This window comes from Capra hircus, chromosome 24 (assembly GCF_001704415.2).
Source record: "Capra hircus breed San Clemente chromosome 24, ASM170441v1, whole genome shotgun sequence".
In the NCBI taxonomy this organism is placed as follows: Eukaryota; Metazoa; Chordata; class Mammalia; order Artiodactyla; family Bovidae; genus Capra; species Capra hircus.
Window position 1 is genome coordinate 19,221,536 of NC_030831.1, and position 19,641 is coordinate 19,241,176.

Here is a 19,641-nt window from a genome sequence, read left to right on the forward strand (position 1 = left end):
TGACTGAACTGAACTGAAAATGAAGTAGTTAAACTAATTACGAATATAAATGAAATTTAATAGCTTTAAAATGACTAGCAGAAAACGTGAGTTTTCAACAAACTGATGTACCTTCAAGGCTCTCATCAATGCTTTTTGTTGTTTCTTGATATTTATCTTTTTTAATCAACTATCTTGAAATTATACAATTTCAAGATTAATGTACAGATACTTAAATTAGGAAGATTATCCTGTCTTTTCTTCTGAGAATATTAGAAATACTGTCTTCCTCATATAAGCAAGGATTTAGGAATAATCTGAAGATTCCAAGAACCTTTTGAGGCCTTTCCAATTCCAGCAGCTTAAACAATAGAAAAAAATTGAATTGTGCAAATCCAATAGCTGTCATTGGCTGGCATCTCTATTTCTCCAATTTCCATGTGAATAAAGAAAGAACTCATGATACAAATAAAAATAGCTGATTTTGAAAATAGCATCATATAATAAGTTGGAAACATACCCCAATAATTTTGTTCAGACTTGCTCTACACTCCTGGATATTTTAATCTAAAACTCACATCATGTATTTCTTCTTCCTCTAAAATAACCTCATTTCTTTATATATCAGAATTTCTTTCCCCCATTAGTAAAAATAAAATCATGTAGGTGCAATTTTGTTTTCTTTATACTTTAGGGACTAAATTTAACTAATTAACATTTTAATAACATTCCACCATTTGTTCCTGCAGAATTAGGGGACTTGCTCAAGATAGATTAAGATATACTTCGAACCATCTGGAATTCAAGCAGCTTTGATTTTAAATAAGTACTTGTTTTCCTATATGCTTGTGGACATTTGGGGGTGATTAACATATAGACCATAAGGTAAACTATAGAAAGAATAGAAATGTATTTATATTTTATTATACTTTTCACACTCAGAAGATTCTGATTGTTTCCCTAAATGAGGTTTAAATATTGGTGAGAATCCTGGCAGAACAAGGACTCAAGGTAATTCTGTGAAACCTCACTGTTTCCAAATGAGTTGAGAGAATGCACTCTCGGGAGAAAAGCTTTTGATTACAAGATTGTCAAGAACAAATGTTTTTATTTCCTTTAAAAATGCATGTGTCAACCTTAAAACACTGTTGCTGATAGAAATATTATTAAACTGAGTTTAATGAACAACTGCAGACTAGTGCTGTGGACACAGAGAACCAGTCTCGGGGAGACAAACTTTCTGGGTAGGAAAATGAAAGGCAAAATTAGGGTGAGATTGGGACAGATATAGAAAGCCATGTGTGTGATGCTGGGCTTGAGGACCTATATACAAATTGAATAAATGATCCAGATGGCTCCATCTGAAATAAGCCCCAAGTCAGTTTAGACCACCAAGATTAATTCCTTATCATAGGAGATAACACTGGGGTTCCTTGGTAGTTGTGAGCATACGGTGAGAAAATAAATTGAGAAAAACAAAACAATATTCGATAGTTTTTGGAGACCTGACTCTAGAGAAATTATGTAGTCTGCAATGGCCCAAGTTCTAGGATTCCCACAGGGTGTTTGGTGCCATTCCTACAGCGACAGGTCCTCTAAAATAGAATTCCGAAATCATGGAAGAGCCCCAAACTAACTCCTTAACTCCATGTGGAGCTTTGTGAACGTATATGTCCTCCATGTCTGTTCATGACCCATTTGACATAGCTCCTCCTAAAGGCCACCTTTAGCATAAATCTCTATAGAATTTGTTCCACCTTTTTCTTTTTCCTGTAACCACCCAAATTTTATTACCTTTCTTCTCCCCTTTAATCTTCATTCCTCTCAATGTTTTATTTTGTACTCTGTTTGTCAAGATACAAATGTCCTTATTGTCTATATTTGTAAATGGAATATAATTATTGTATTGATATTCCAGCCACTGCTCACTGTTTGGTATCAAATGCAATGGAGGGAGGGTGTGTGGAGAAACATTTTCACCTCCTTACCTTTCATCCTCAACATGCTTTCATAGATTCTGACACCAAAGCTGACTCCATCGACTCCTAACAAGGCAAATCAACTAGGCATTCAATGGTAGACATAGTATTGTTTTTGGCTGGCCCTCCTAAGTTCTTTTAGAGATGCAAAAAAGCAAGATTTAGTTAACTTAGCAACTAACTTGAACAGAGATTTCACTTAGAATCACATTTCACACATGGTTCAAGACTTAACCTCACAAAGTGTTTTACTAAAGAGTACACTGACTCTCCCTCAGTTACTGGCCTCTCAATCATGTCTTACCCCAGTAAACTGTGGACCAAGCAAAGGTCTTTTCCCAGAGTTTTATTACCCTTCCTTTTATTATGGAAATATTCAGTCCACTAACTTAGGTCAGCTACTCTACTTACTTGCCTTAAGAAATGTTAATAGTAAGCATCTGCTCCAATTTTGTTCAACAATATTTCAGGCCTTTCAAAATATATTCTCTCACTTGATCAACAGTATGAAGTATGGCAGGGTAGATTTTATAACTTCTGTAAACAGCAGACTCAAGCACAAATAAATAAACTGAATTTTCAAAATGATTCAACAAGTACAGCTGAGTCTAGTCTACATCCCGAGTCTCTGCTCCCTAATCTCATGGTGTATGTAGAAGCCTAAGAGGCAGTACACGATCTTCCGAGATGGCATTTCCCAGCTGTGGGGACTTGAGGCCAATGAAGAGTAAGCCTCAGGATAAGAGATGAGAAAGACTGGGGTCTCCTAAGTTGGCACTTCCCAAAGTATGCTCCAGAGACCAGAGTTGCAATATATGCTTCTTCCCAAAAGATTTCTAGGTCAAATAATTGGTAAATATCAAGGCTATAGCTCCTTCCTAAAGATTCAAAGGGGCTTCCCTAGTAGCTCAGATGGTGGAATCTGCCTGCAATGTGGGAGACCCGGGTTTGATCCCTGGGTTGGGAAGATTCCCCTGGAGAAGGAAATGGCAACCCACTCCAGTATTCTTGCGTGGAAAATCCTATGGACAGAGGAATCTGACGTCCATGGGGTCACAAAGAGTTGGATATGACTGAGCAACTAACACTTACACTTTCAAATATTCAAAATGCAAACCAATATAATAACTGAAGTCCTGCAGAAAAGGGAAAAAAATCTCAAATATCTTTAACTGTTTTTAATTATGAAATGTTTCAAATGTATATGATAATAAAACAAACATCCATATACCCACCGCTCAGCTTAAATACAGATAAACATTTTGTCTTACTGCTTAGCATTTGGAAAAAAAAAAAAAGTTCTAGATGCAGCTGAATTCTCAAACTCTCCCTCCCTCTTTAGAGGTAATGACTACAGTGAAGTTGTTGTGGATCCCCTTCTTCATGTTTTAACTTTGGTTAAGTCAGCATTTCCCAAACATGTTTACTCACAGAAACTTCTTCTTATGCAACACCTATTAACAGGCTGTGGAAGTTCTGAAGTGAGTATATAATTTTGGAACACTGATTTAAGATTCCCATATGTTTTAAAAAACAAGATGGTGAATATGCTTCAGGCTAAGAGAAATGGGTCAGGAAAGAAAGAAGTGAGTTTGGGGCCAGAAAGAAAAACAATTTTTGGAGAAATAAAAGCTGCCAAGGAAGGTCTCTAGAAACTAGAGATGGTTTCTGTGAGCCAGCTATGAAATTGTCTTCCTTTCCCCGTGGATCTGCCTATGGTAGGACCCAAGAAGCCTCCTCTGGGTCTAAATTAGATACTCCAGGGTTCACTCTGAGAAAAAGGAGAGGCAGCTTCTGTGGGAGAGATAAACACACTGCAGATTCGCAGAGCTAGCAGCAATCCCGATGCAAGCTGAAGCTCCAGGTGAAATCTGTGACTTGATCTGGTCTCTTACGTAGGTAGGGTTCCTGTGAGAGATTTGGTTCTCTTGTCATCTTCCCCTAAAAGACCCCCAGAACTCTATGCCTTCCCACGCTGAGTTTCTCTTCCATCTTTCTTAGCCACCAACAAGTTTAAGTGAAGTTATCATTTAAATTTTAGTCCATATCATCCACACAGCAGACACAGGGAAATAGCCATTTCATGCATTCATCTGAACTGAGCCTGTGTGCAGTTCTTAAAATTCTATAGAAACTGAGTAAATATATTTCATCCCACTTAACTGATTATAAGGAATAGCTAACTGCTTTGAGGATTTCCCTGGTGGCTCAGTGGTAAAGAATCTTCAATATAGGAGAGATAAAAATGCAGGAGACACTGGAAATGTGGGTTGAATCCCTGGGTTAGGAATATCCCCTGGAAGAAGAAATGCCAACCCCCTCCAGTATTCTTGCCAGGAAAACCCCAAAGACAGAGGAACCTGGCAGGCTACGTATGAGGTCACAAAGAGTTGGACACAATGGAGCATGCACACAATGGTTTTGAGCATATGAGGAATCCCTTGAATGTTATAACTTATCCAATTTGTGTCCCCTGTGAGTGTGCAATGTGCTAGAAAGAGCTCCCATTTAGCAGTTCATGGATCTGCAATCCAGCACTCACTAGCTAGTTCACTTTTGTAGAGGTACCCACCTTCTCTGAATAGATATAACAGCATCTTCCCTGGGTTGTGAACAGGGTTAAATGAGCTAATGCATATGATACACTTAGTGCTTAGCAAGTGGCAGATCCACAAAACAAGAGCTATTTTCCTCTCTGTTATTATTATAAACAACTGTAAACTCAAACCAAACAAAAAGACCTGTTCACTTGAGAGCAGGGATGAAGGGTGGGAGGTGCTGTGGAAATCTGCCTGACATCACTCCAAGCAGAAGCGACAGAGAAGAGTACACAATAGAAGAGAGGTTAGCTGAACAAATATTTGTGACCTAATGGGGTCAGGAAAGGGAAGGGTTGAATTAATATTTAATTAACATTTCTCCAGCCTGGGAAAGGGATATAAGCCTGTGGTTGATTCAACATATAACATCAAAGTGTTATTAGATACTGCCAAGAGTCCTTTTGTCCCAAATCTCTCTCCTGTCTAGACATTTGAGTGGAGAAGGAACAAAAGGCATGAGGATGTTTCTGCCCAGTCTCTTGCCTCATCCCTCCATTAACCTGAAATCTTACGGGAGGAGTGTGCCTCTGCTTAACCCACTGACTTACAAGGAAAGCCCTGATCACTTTCCATATAGGTGAGGGAGAAGGCAAGAAGAAGGGGAGGAGGGTCTTGCATAGTTGATGAAGGTAGACAACAGGCTGGTTCAGATGTCCTGGCAGCTCAGGCCTCAAGCAGAACTCAGGTGTCCTGGAAGTCAGCAGTGACACTTATGGTTCCTCCACACGTGCCTTTGCACTGCTCTGCGTCTTCTGAGTGATGCTTGTTCACAACTTCTCACTCTTCTATTCTTACCTGTCTATCCAAGGTCTTCCTACCCCACGTGGCACGGTTCAAGTCTCCCCTCTTCTATGAATTCCTCACCGAGCCCCTCAGTCCATAATCTTCTGGAGATAACTCTTACTGCAGAGACTGCAGTTGAGCACTTAATATCTCTTTTGCACTGGAATTTTATGATCAGGTTTACCTACGTCTCCTCCAGTAAGACTATAAGCTCCTGTAGGGCAGAAACCATGCCTTCTGCATTTCTTTAAGCTGCTAACACAGAGGAAAGCACAGGAAAACTAATTAATAAATGCCTGTGAAGGGGGATGTTTTAAAACCTAAACTGAAAAAGAATGCCTAGAAAACTCTCTAGGGATATAAAGAGCTTTAGAAAACTCCAAGTCCGAATACATTTACCCTTGCAAATACATTTAGAAAGGGTTTCCAGTGTCGACCCCAGAGAGCCTCTGAAGGTATCTGTCATGTGAGCTTGAAATGCAGCATTGTCATTATTCAGATGGAAAATAGAATTACTTATGAGATCATGGCTCATTGTCAATTCTCTATATATTTGCATTTATTGTGACAGATGCTGTCGAATCTCATCCTAGCTCTATTATTCTACAGAAATAGATTGGCCCTCTTATACTATACAATAATAATTAGGATAATATCACCCATTAACTCTCTATGCCCCTTTCTATCTAGAAAGCTCAGAGAAAGCTTTGATGATCGCAAGTCTAAACTCTACTCCATCAATTTCAACTAGACCCTCGCTCTCTCCAAAAATTTCATTTTTGACTGAAATATTTCATAGGCTATTCACATCCCAAAGGGGATTTTTTTCAAAGTTTGAGATAATGGGTTTCAGCCATCTTGACTTAAAGCAGAATGAATAAATGCATTTTCTCCACAGAAAATTCATAATGCCTTAAGCTGAGTTTGTGCCTATGACATATTCTTAACCACCTCCTGAATTGCTTTCTCTTCATTTTTAAGGTTAAATGGGAGGCCTGAAGCCTGTAGTAGAATTCTACCATATGCGCTGGTGGAAAATCTGAAAAAAGAGAAAAAAGAAATACAGTTCTAGAGTTATCAGGCAGCACAGTGAAGACAGCAAAATTTCTGAAAACAGGAGAAGCTTCTGCCATCTTTTTCAGGCTAGGTGTCCATTGGTTGCCTCTTGTCCACAGCCCTATACCTCATGAGATTATTTGTTACATACTAAAAATATAAGTAACTGCATGTTCTATCTTCCCGTAAGAGTTTATATTTCAAGGAAGAAGGAAGCATGATGATGTAATATGTTTGGTGTTGATTATTCCTCAATTGTGTTCCATTCAGAGGCATTATGGGTGCCTCAACATCAATTAGCTGATTGAAAAGAAGAAGTAAGTCAGGACTGAATAGGATAGAGATTGAGGAAAATGATCTCGTTACAGAGGAAGACACAGTAGAGGGGAACTCAGTGGTTAGCTTCTGGACATCAAATCAATAGACAGGATTCAACCTTCAAATCCGAGTCTTGAAAAGATAACATTATAAAGAATGAGAAAATGGGGCTTGCTGTGGACGTCCTAGACATATTATAGAACTTCATAGAAATTTTAGTTAGAGATTTTTTTTTTTTTCTGGATACTCCTCAAATAAAACCAGATGGCTGGTTTTCCATTATGTCTACAGATAAGACCAATATGCACCAAACATAGCACAATACAGCTACTTTTCCATATGCATATGACTCAGTGGAACTTTACCCTGTGCTGCTCTGCATCATATCTTTAATGGGAAAGGGATGGAGACACAGAAGCTTTTTGTCTTTCCAGAAACCACTTCAGGAAAGAATTAAGACTAGAAAAAGCCCAATTCCACCAGTACATTGCACCAACCTAAGCTATTAGGTTTGTACACTACTAGAAGGCAGATTGTCCTGGGAAGGAAAGTGTTCTCCACAGTCACCTTCAGCTCTTCCAGCTCAGATAAACCAAAAGAAGTCCTCAGACCCAGAAAACCACTCTGGGATTTCAGGAGACCCCGCTCTCCCTGCCGTGACCAACTACGGGTGCTAAGTGACTCAGAATTCCTCTCATGCCACAGCCATTGCTGAATCTAGTTTGTGTATCTAGAATAGTGGATAATGAAATTATACTTTCAGGTTTTAATATATTGCATTTTTATTGCAAAAGAAGTTATAGAAGATTACTTACGCTGGAAACTGTGTCTGAGCTCTTCCGGGGAAGATGGAATTTGATACCACACCAATTCATTTACTTTCTTTTCAACTGGATTTTCAGAATAGCAATTTTTGTATTTATTTATAATGTTTATCATTGCCCTAAATGCTAATTTAATCTCTTTGAAAAAAATCTTCAGACTGGTAATAAATGATACACTGGGAAATAGGGAATTGATAATACATACTGATTTCAAACTCTGACTGAAATTCCAGTTTAAATCTACACTTAGGAATTATTTATATTCTCTTATGTCATATCAATTTAAATAATATCCTACTCACTGGGGCATAAAGAATAATGTTAATATTAAAGTTTCTATTTAATATCTGTTAATTGCACATGAAGGGGTTATATCCACTGCATTTAGGGTATTTTTTTTTTTATCTTACTGTATTAGAAAACACATGAAGTTAACTCTTCTAGAATTATTGCTGTTAAATATTGAATAATAAGAATATTGTCCCCGTGATACACCCTGAATCATGTGGCCTTAAATAAGCTTTCTCCCTGTTACAAAGGAAGAAGAATAGCAGGGTGATTGGCCTAATATTGTTAATGAATAAGAGCAATCATGTTGTTGCTGTTGTTTAGTTGCTAAGCCTGTAGGACTCTTTTGCGACCCCATGGATTGTAGCCCACCAGGCTTCTCTGTCCATGGGCTTTCCCAGGCAAAAATAGTGGAGTGAGTTGCCATTTCCTTCTCCAGGGAATTCTCCCAACCCAGGGATCAAGTACACATCTTTTGCGTTGCAGGCAGATTCTTTATCACTGATCCACCAGGGAAGACTGTATGCTCCCAGTTTTTAAAACATCAGATCTGTATTTTAAAAGCTATTGTCTTCATGAAATATATCCACCACTGATAGGCCTGTATACTTCATAAAACCAAAATTCCATGAAAATTAAACAATGTTGTTACTACAAAGTTGGTTCATATCCTAAAGGAATATGGCTTCCCTGGTGGCTCAGAGGGTAAAGCGTCTGCCTGCAATGCGGGAGACCTGGGTTTGATCCCTGGGTCGGGAAGATCCCCTGGAGAAGGAAATGGCAACCCACGCCAGTATTCTTGCCTGGAGAATCCCATGGACAGAGGAGCCTGGTAGGCTACAGTCCATGGGGTCACAAAGAGTGGAACATGACTGAGCGACTTTCCTTTCTTTCTTTTTTAAGGAATATAAACTGTAGTCAATGTATTACTTCAAACTCTTGCTCCTCATTTTTTTAATCATTAAACAACTTGCATTAACTGTTTCCAAAATGGGCATAATGGTGAGGTAGAAGGAGGTATAGGCCCCAGATAAAGATACAACTACATTCAGTTAAAAATAAATCTTTTTTTTTTTTTTTTAAAGAAACTAAATGTACTTATGAGCTTTGTCTTCCAGGTTACATTGCATAACTTTTCTGAGCCTTTATGGTTTCTTTGTCTGTAAAATGGAAATAATAATACTATCTTGGAGGGCTTTTTCTTGATAATGTCAGTAAATAAATGCTTTTAAAGTCTCTAGTGCATATTACTATAAGTAAATGTTTGGATTACAGTGTTCATAGAAAAATTCCATTCTTTTATGCCTGAATGATATTCTAATTCATATACACACCACATCGTCTTTATCCATTCACCTGTTGATGGACACTTAGGTTGCTACCATGCCTTGGCTATTATAAACAATGCTGCTATGAACATTGGGGTGCATATATATTTTTTAATTAGTGATTTCATTTTCTACACAACATGGATGAATCTGGACGGTATTATGCTTAGTGAAATGAGTCAAACAGAGAATAACAAATGCTGTATGTTTTTACTTGCCTGTGAAATCTAAAAACAAACACACAAGCAAGATAAGACAGATGCAAAAAATAAGTAGTGGTTACCAGAGGAGACAGGGATGGTAGGAGGGGCAAGAGAGGTGAAGAGGCTTAAGAAATACAAACTATTAGATATAAATAAGTTATAAAGAAGCAACATACAGCATCTGGAATATAGCCAAAATTTTATAATAACTTTATATGGAGTATAAAGTATAAAATATTAAATAACTATGTTGTATACCTGAAACTAATATAATACTGTAAAATAAGTATATTTGAATTTAAAAAATAATATTCATGGATCTCACCACTCTCATAGTAAAATAACTTAGATTCCACTAACTCTTTTTACCATCTACTCATGGAGAAGTTCCTGACCCCAACAGAGCCTTCTCCCCTGACGTAGTTCCTCTGACCTTCCCACATGTGCTAATGATTAAACTTGAATAAATATTATGCTGCAATCAACTCTATATCTTCAATCCCACTCCTGCTCCTGCCCCATCAACATCCCCACACGTATGCGTTTTTCACAGAGCTAATCTTTCTGTGCCTGCCTCCTTTGTAACTTCATTGGTATTGGGGACTTTTCTCCCTAGAGACTACCAGATTTGAACAGAGATGCTCAGACCTTTGTGAACCCCACTTGGATTCTACATGGGAGAGACGCCACAGGAGAGACTATGGTTTTTATTGCCCGTCCAACAGCCAAGTTCCCCAGAATAGAGGCACTCACTCTCTAATGGTGGAAATAGGTTATTTACTCAATTAATAAAATATCATAGATGTAGAACTATAATATGCATGGCGTAAACATGACATGAGCAAAATGGAGCAGTGAGGGAGAGCCCACATATTGAGACCATCAGGGGAGAAATCCAAGGAAGTGATAGCCTTTGATCTGTGTGTAAAAGAGGAAGAAAACATCGGCACAAATTGGAAAGCATAAAACCTGATGCCACTGGAGACTGGTGAAGAGTTTCTCTAGAGCGAAAGGCAATTATAAAGGGATATTGCAAAAGAGGGTAAAACAGAGGTAAAGAAGAAAATGACTATGGTTGTGGTGCTAATTTACTGTGGTGATGCAAGCAATGCTGTTGGTGATGATGCTCATTATTGGTCTTTTTTATTCTCATACCATCAGTAAAGTATCAGAGAAGGCTATGGCAACCCACTCTAGTCCTCTTGCCTGGAAAATCCCATGGGCGGAGGAGCCTGGTGGGCTGCAGTCCATGGGGTCACGAAGAGTCAGACACAACTGAACGGCTTCACTTTCACTTTTCACCTTCATACACTGGAGAAGGAAATGGCAACCCACTCCAGTGTTCTTGCCTGGAGAATCCCAGAGACGGGGGAGCCTGGTGGGCTGCGGTCTATGGGGTCACACAGAGTCGGACACGACTGAAGCGACTTAGCAGCAGCAGCAAAGTATTAGTTTCCATTATAAAATTTGTTCTACCCAGAACAGTACACACTTTCCTTTTTCTTCTCATTATTACTGACAGACCACATTTGTAGCATAGTCATGTAGAAGTGGCAAAACAAGAGTCGGTACAGATCACATAACTACATCAATCCCCATGAAAGATGCAACACCACACCCTTAACCAGAAGAGCAGAAAAATAGATTGGCAAGGTATGGTTTGAGGTAAGACTGGTATGTCCCTTCATAAGAAAACACACTAAAAACATCTTTGTTTTTAGCTTCATATTGATGAAAAATTTATAATATTTCACTGTTAGAACATAAGTAAAGCTGATTTTTCATCACTTATGTATCTAATTCCATGGATTTGAATATGCTGCGTTCTATTCCATTTTAGATAGTTATTGTGCCCTTACTTGCCAAATGTTGCCATTTTGTTACTGGGATATGGGAACAATGGTGATTGGTAAGTACTCATATAACATTGTCTGGAGAAGGAAATGGCAACCCACTCCAGTGTTCTTGCCTGGAGAATCTCAGGGACGGGGGAGCCTGGTGGGCTGCCGTCTCTGGGGTCACGCAGAGTCGGACACGACTGAAGCGACTTAGCAGCAGCAGCCGCAGCATATAACACTGTCATCTCCTCCTTTCCTTCTATGCTACAGTTGTCCAAAATTAGGAAAGCTACCTCTCTCCAGGAAACCATTCTTAATTTCCTGGGGCTTTATACTTTTCATGAAAAGATAATCCAATGAGTCTCACACATCTGTTTGCTTTTCGAAAGAGGACCTAAGGGAAAGAAATTCCAAGAAGCAGAGCTCCAATGATGGAATTCTATGGCAGTAAAATAATCATTTAAATATCAGAAGGGAGATTGTTCTGGAAGGTACTAACATCACCACTGCGTGGAAGTTATAGGTAATGAATTCAGATCCAATACACATAAGAACTTTCTCATAATAAGATCTGTGGGGGAAACATAGAAAGAATTCCAGCACTGAGTGGAAGCTTCAAAATGATCATCTCGGGGGGCTCCACACAACTATGAATTTCTGACAACTTTAGGCAACATGACTATAAGCCAAGGGGAAGATATTTTTGGCTGGTGAAGCCTGTGCAAATTTGTCAAATGATAGGAAATAGGAGGCTGCCTGCCATGTAGCCACAAGAAGCTAGAAGCAGTTTGGGGTCCCTAACACACAACGTTAGCAACACGTGCTAGGCCATACTATAAAATATCCATTACAGGCAGAAATTGTTCATATTGAATAAGGCAACCTATGAGTACAGAGAAACATGTTGAATAAATGTTTCTGGCTCATAAGATTAAACATGAATTTTGCTTCAATACACGGCTAATAAAATGAGGTTCAAGAACGTGCGTGTGGACACATCTATAGTTAATATTTTTAAAATACTTCTATTTGGATGGTCATAGTTGACTGATGAACAATAACTTCAACTTAATAAATGTTGATATTGACCAACCAAGAAATCAATGGCTGCTTAATAAATTAAAAGAAAATATAAATTTATCAGACTTATTTCATCAGGTTATATATTACCTTTAAATTACCTCCAGAGTATGATATTTGCCAAGAAAGTAGAGAACACTGAATGTTTAATTAGAAGTATATTATCAGTGTGACCATTATTCAAAACCAATCTTCCATAAATAAATAAATAGGGAAGGAAAGAGGGAGAAGAAACAGATTTCCTTCCGAATTCATTGAGCGCAAAGCAATGATGCATATAAAAATGTGCAACATGGCTTTGCTCTATAATTAAAAATGTGGGTGACACCTTCATGTACATTGTGGGTACATGTGGACTATTACAAAAGCTATATATCTGCACATGCACACACATACACAAACACACACAGACACTTAGGGATGAATATTTTAAGAGTTTAACACCTCCTTAATAGGTGAAATAGAATATTTCTACCACCGGAATTCAGCTTTCTTACTTGAACCCATGTGTCTAAAATGCTGCTGGGAGAGGAAAACAAAAAAAAATGGCTCTTATTGGTTACTAACATATGAGTGTGAATTAGCTTTATCAAAATAATCAAATCACCAGGAATGACATATTAAACTGGGAGTTTGTAATGCAAACAAGGAAAAGTACAAGCTGTAAAATGTGCAAATTGAGCACAGCCAAGAGGACACATGCTGCCTGGGGCACTACAGTGCTACAGAGAGGTATTTATTCCAATATTTTGACCTGCACTTGATTTACAGATTGGAATCAATATAGACTAGTACTCTTACATGGCTTGTTATCTTCCTTCCAAAACGTGATCACTTCCTGGATTTGACAAATACCACTATCATCTTTCCCCAGAACCTACAGCCCTCTGTCTCAGGCAGCCCTTCCTCATGTTCTCTCCATTCTCCATTCCATCCCCTGCTATCTCTTAATTTGATTTTCTCTCTCAGTCCCTACACTCTCATCATTTATCATTTGGATTTTTGCTTGCCTACTTAATTCCATACTGTCGCCAGAATGATCGATTTAAAATACAAATCAAGGATCTTTATTTCCTTGAGCAGAATAAGGTAAGATTTGGCTGGAATAGTAATGGTAGAAGTATAAGGGTGGAAGTGGAAGGAATTAGAGAAGGAAGCTTCAGGTTTAAGCAGTATCAGACACAAAAAATGCTCGCTCAGTATTCTGCTTTAGACGAGGCCCATCCTCTTGACCTACCAAGGAGATAGACACACAAGGAACAGTTTCACAATATGGGTAAAATCAGCCATTCATTATGGTTGAGGAAGCCCCTGAGACCTCAACATAGATCTGTCTGGTGAAAGGTGGATGAATTGTGCTGCTTAGCCTTAAAGCTCAAGGGGAACTCCTCTTCAAACCCAAAATCTAGGGGCAGCTAGGTTCAGGCACACTTGCAAGAACAAATACAAAATTTGCCAGTTTATAGGGCAGATCCTGGTCTAAATTATCTACTCAAGTCTTTCCTCGGAGAAGATGAAAGAGAAATGGAGCCCTGGCTTGTTTTCCCTTAGGGAAAAAGCTTTGTCCAAATATGAAAAGGGAAATATTGGGGGAGAAATTAAAAATTGGTACAGCAAACTATCTATTAAGAAAATCTGACACCCTGCAAGCTTGAGTGCTTATCAAGCCAGCATTGATAAGATGGCTAAGAAGGGTGTGTACAGAGGGTATGGAATCATACATAGTTCCCCTGGGTCTCAACTTTTATATAAGTCACCATCCTTGCCAACCAGAGGCACTACTTTTTGGATGCTCACCCCAAATGAAGCAAGGCCCTGCAGGAAGTCTTACTTCACCCTCTTGTGTTAATGCACATAATCCTCACAAAGTGCCTCTATGGTGCGTGCTCACTCATGTCTGACTCTCTGCAACCCCATTGCCTGTAGCCTGCCAGGCTCCTCTATCCATGGAATTCTCCAGGCAAGAACACTGGAGCAAGTTGTCATTTCATACTGCAGGGGATCTTCGCAACCCAGGGATCTAACCCCCACCTCCTGTATTGGCAGGCAGGTTCTTTACCACTGTTACTACCCGGGAAGCGCCATGTGCATGGTGTGCTCTGCCTATTAATATTATGATTTCCTTTTTTCATGTGAAGGGACTGAAGATGAGAGAGGCTAAATATCTAGCAGGGCTGATTGTAGATAGATGTGGAGTTTGAACAGATTCTATATTTCAAGGAAGCGTGGTATAGGCAAACAAGGAAAACCCTAGATACTGGAGAGTGTGTGTCTGGGTTGATGATTGAGAAGGAGTCTGTTAAGATCAATCAAGATAAAATGCCCCAGGAATGGGGAATCAAAACAATAGGAGATTCACTGTGTCTTGAGCCATCCACATGCTGGGGGAAGCCTCCAGCAAGATGAGTAGACTGCTTCTCCCCACAGTAGGTCAGGTTTAGGATATCCCACCCAGATATCCAGCATCACAGCCCACCATGCCCCACTCTGAAAGAGCCCTGACTTCTCAGCCTACTGGGCTTGCCTGCCTCACTCACGGTCCACACACCAACAACATATTTCCACAGCTTCAAGTTGCACTAAAAGCACCCAGAAGCCTAAATACTCACATGTATCAAAATGGCAGAAGTAGTCTCTCTAGTCCCATTTGAATTTCTATGCCCAGTTCAATGGATTGATTCAAATTTGCCTGCCTAAGAAGTCAAGATGTGAGCACTTTGGGAACTTGAAGTAACCAGCCCTCGGACCCACAAAGTTGATCACTGTACCTGTAATCCCCTTATGGAAATGCATAATTTTAGCTTCAATGAAGTTCTTTGTGATCAGAGAGTCTATTTCCCGTGGAAGAGCTGCAGTTTAGCTTGGTCACTTCCAGCTTGCTAAAAGTGAGGGACCTGAGAGTAAGTACTGAAAGGGGAGCAAGGAACCTGAGGGAAAACAGACACTGGGGGGAAACAATCCCAGGGACGCAGAAGATGGACTGATTTTATCTTCATTCTGCCCAACCTTTTCAAGGCGAGAGTCTTCAGCCTGCTTTATGCATTCAGCACATGGACATCTAGGCCTCACTCCTGTTTGCCTTGGTCAAATGATAACATTTCTGCTAGACAAACCACGGAGTTTGTAAGGAGGAGGTTTAAATCAATAAAATCAATATCCATAACTAAAATTTAGTTTAGTCGTATATTTTATGTCAAACGTATATGGAATAATCTATCTATTGCCACATGACCCCAATCTCAACAGGGCGGGGCTGTGTATGAATCCTCCTCCAACCCCAGGGAGGAGTTATGAAGTTTTTAACTCGGTCATCACAGACTTGCTTGTCCCTAGGGATTGGTGGATCTTATGTTTGTTTGTTTGTTTTTTTCCAGGTTCAGACTCAGCTAAAGCTTGGAGGAATCTAAATAGATCATAAAATGTCCCCATAAAGACTATTGCTGTTGGTGAAAGAGTGAATCCATTAGCCAGTTTGGATAAAGGGAAATCAGAGGAGATCATCACATTCGAATCCTTCCCAAAGCACAGTTATTTTCAGACTCCTACTTCCACCTCTTGAGCCTTTTAACCTCCCCAGCTGCCCCAGGTCTCAGCTGCTGGGAGAAAATGATTTCTCAAAGCCCCTTGGGCTGAAATGTCAGGGAGTAAAGCAGAGCCCAGGGGGACACCAGCATCTAGAAGAGCATTGATCCCAGGTCTGTGAGAGGTGGGTTCAGCCCTGGCTCCTCACAGACCAGCTGTAGGACTATGGATGTAGTACCCCACCTTCTCATCTGTCCTGGCTCTTATTTTCAAGTGACAAAACTTAAGCTTGTGTGTGTAGGAAAGGAGCTATATCAGCTTGTGTGACTGGGAAATCCATGAGCTGGGGAAGCCTTTAGTCAGACCTGGATCCAGTAGTTCAAATGACAGTTATTCCACAAGTACTGACTGAGGGCCTACTTTGGCTAAAGAGTTCTCCTAGCTGTTGAAGATATGACAGTGAATAAAGCAGACAATTTCTAAATATGCAACATGGCAGATGGTGATCTACAGCATAGGGCTGGGCAGGACAGGACTGGCTATTTTTTTTTTTCAGGTGGCCAGAGAAGGTGATGTTTGGGTAAAGGCCTGAGGGAAGCCAAGGCATGAAGGGTCTAAGGAGCACCATCATTGCCTTCATTTCTGTCATCTTCTCCATCATGTCTCTTAGCTCTGTTTTTCTCTAATTATGTTCTCAGTAGGGTCATTCTACCTGGCAGCAAAGATGGTCATGGGAATTTCCAAGGTTATGTGGCCCTGTCTACTCATGTCTTAGAAAGAGAGACATCCACTCTCTCAAAGTGTTTCTGACCTAGGTAGCACATTAAAAAGCAGATACGTTACTTTGCCAACAAAGGTCCGTCTAGTCAAGGCTATGGTTTATCCTGTGGTCATGTATGGATGCGTGAGTTGGACTGTGAAGAAAGCTGAGTGCCAAAGAATTGATGCTTTTGAACTGTGGTGTTGGAGAAGACTCCTGAGGATCCCTTGGACTGCAAGGAGATCCAACCAGTCCATCCTAAAGGAGATCAGCCCTGGGTGTTCTTTGGAAGGAATGATGCTAAAGCTGAAACTCCAGTACTTCGGCCACTTCATGCGAAGAGTTGACTCATTGGAAAAGACTCTGATGCTGGGAGGGATTGGAGGGAGGAGGAGAAGGGGATGACAGAGGATGAGATGGCTGGATGGCATCACCGACTCAATGGACATGAGTTTAGGTAAACTCTGGGAATTGGTGATGGACAGGGAGGCCTGGCGTGCTGCGATTCATGGAGTCTCAAAGAGTCGGACACAACTGAGAGACTGAACTGAAACTGATCAGTCCCTGAGAAAGGATTTGGGTCATCTGAGCTATAAGGTCATTCTAGACTTCTCACCAGAGGAATGGAGTATTTTGACTGGTCAGCCTGGATCACATGTCTAGACTTAGAATAGGAGAATTAGGCCTAGATCACTGACAGCCTCACAAGATGAAAAAATTAATAGGAATAGAGATATGTGAAAAGACATTGGCCATGGGAAAATAATGTGTCTGATTAAAACCACAGATCACCAGTTTCCTTATGTATAATATGAAATTAACTATGCCTAAGTGAAAGTCGCTCAGTCATGTCTGACTCTTTGCAACCCCATGGACCATACAGTCCATGGAATTCTCCAGTCTGGAATACTGCATTGAGTAGTCTTTCCCTTCTCCAGGGGAATCTTCCCAACCCAGGGATCAAACCCAGGTCTCCCATATTGCAGGTGGATTCTTTACCATCTGAGCCACCAGTGAAGCCCAAGAACACTAGAGTGGGTGGCCTATCCCTTCGCCAATGAATCTTCCCATTCCAGGAATTGAACCGGGGTCTCCTGCATTGCAGGTGGATTCTTTACCAACTGAGCTATCAGGGAAGTGTACCTAAATGAAGAGTTAAAATACACATTAGAGAGAGCGTATATAAAGTATCTTATATGCAGCAGCTTTTTGCTAAGAATTCCATGGGCTTTGCCTTTGCTCTGTGTATTTCTTGCTGGGGGCAGGAGAGTGGGAAAGACAGAAACAGGTTGCTTCTACTCTTCCCTGTTCTTGGTAACTGCTGTCACCCGCCGGTCTCTCAGGGTTCTTCTCTTCAAGACTGGCATGCATCCTCCAGCTTCTTCTCAGCAGCCCACTTCCTTACTGCCACTGAAATGCACACTCAGGTCCTTTCCTTATGAGGAATGTATTGCGAATAATTCAGAAGAATAGATACAGAGATAGCAAAACTCAAAACTACTGAAAGCCATAAATGTTATACATTTTTAAATACTTAGATGTTTGGTCTCATGCCTGAAAGGTATGTATGATAAGGAATGAAAACCTGTTGATATCTCGAAGACCCTTGATATCTCTAAAAAGGGCTTCACTTAAACTTAGCTTCTTTCAGAGACTCCTCCTCTGCCCGAGGAACAGGCCCCCTTTCACAGCAGTCACTCTTCTAGCCAACAAACCTGGAGGTAAACTTAGCTCAGATGCCATATCCTTGTTGATATGGCAAAGGATGGTATGACATCCTCAAAGTGTTGATATTTGGAAATCATACTGAGAACAGAAAGGAGTGGATGAATCAGGGGTTTGGGCCCACAAGGAAAGCAGGCAGCAGGAAAAACAGGAAGAGTTAAGAATGATAACTAGATTCAAACGATGAGGAATGGTGATAGAGTCACTGCAGGGAGGAAGTAGGGAAGGAAGTAGCTCAGGGAACCTGAAGGTATTAAGTAGTTCTTATGGATAAGCTTGTGGGACTTCCAGGTGGAGTGGAGTGACTGCTGTGAAAAGGACATGTTCAGAGAGATGGGACTGTATAGAGAGATGAGGAGAGGACCAAGGAGTGCTACGGGAACCAGGAAAGAGGGGTCCTCCTAGGAGAATGACTGGTCTGTAAATGTTCATAGGGAAAGGATATCAGTCATGTCATAAAAAATCAGTATCAATAACAGTCATCATCACACCTGAACTTCCCTTTTTCATGTATTTTTCCTCTCCTGTTGCCAAAGCCCAGTGTGCCAGAGTACCCTATACCTCCTCTCTCCCTCTCAGGGTTCTCCTGGTAACTTCCTCCCCGAGAATACTCTCTGCATCTTGGTATGCACTCCTAAATCAACATTTTAGACTCTGGATGTCTTTATTTTTCCAATCTTCCATTGAACTCTGCCCCAAGCCCAAGCTTTCTGTCCTTGCTTTCATATTTTCCATCAGAGAAAGGGGTATAGATTCAGACAGGAAGTCCATAGGAGACTCACTGAAACCTCTTAAATCCAGTCATGTTGGCTGATAACTCCTTTAAATCCCCATGGAGTCATCCCTGATACAACTTGGTGCAGGACTGAACAAAACTAGGGTGGACGCTGCAGCTACATCAGGGGCTGACTTGTGGAGGGAGAACAGTGTGATTCACAGAGAGACAAGGCCTGGGGACAAGCACAGAACTAATTCTGCTTTCCCTCTGCAAAATATCTCCCCTGGGTTTGAAACTGATGTTTATCAGAAAACAGTTATTTTTACTATTTTATTGTTGCCTCAGTTAGCATTTATATGGCACTTTGTATTTTCAAGGTGCTTTTCAATCCTTTGTGTTAGTGGGAGAGAGCAGGTTCTCAGGCATGGGTAGAACAAGGTAAGAGACAGGGGTTTTTTTGAGGAGGAAAGACATTTCTGCAAACAGTCACTCTGCTCTCTCAGTCTGACTTCTCAAGTGATGGTTTGAAAGATATAGAAATTATTTGCACAGTAATTGTCCAATAAAAAGTCACTAAACCAACTGAAATGCCATGGGAGAAATTATAAATACCATACTGCTATGTCATTAAAAGGAGACA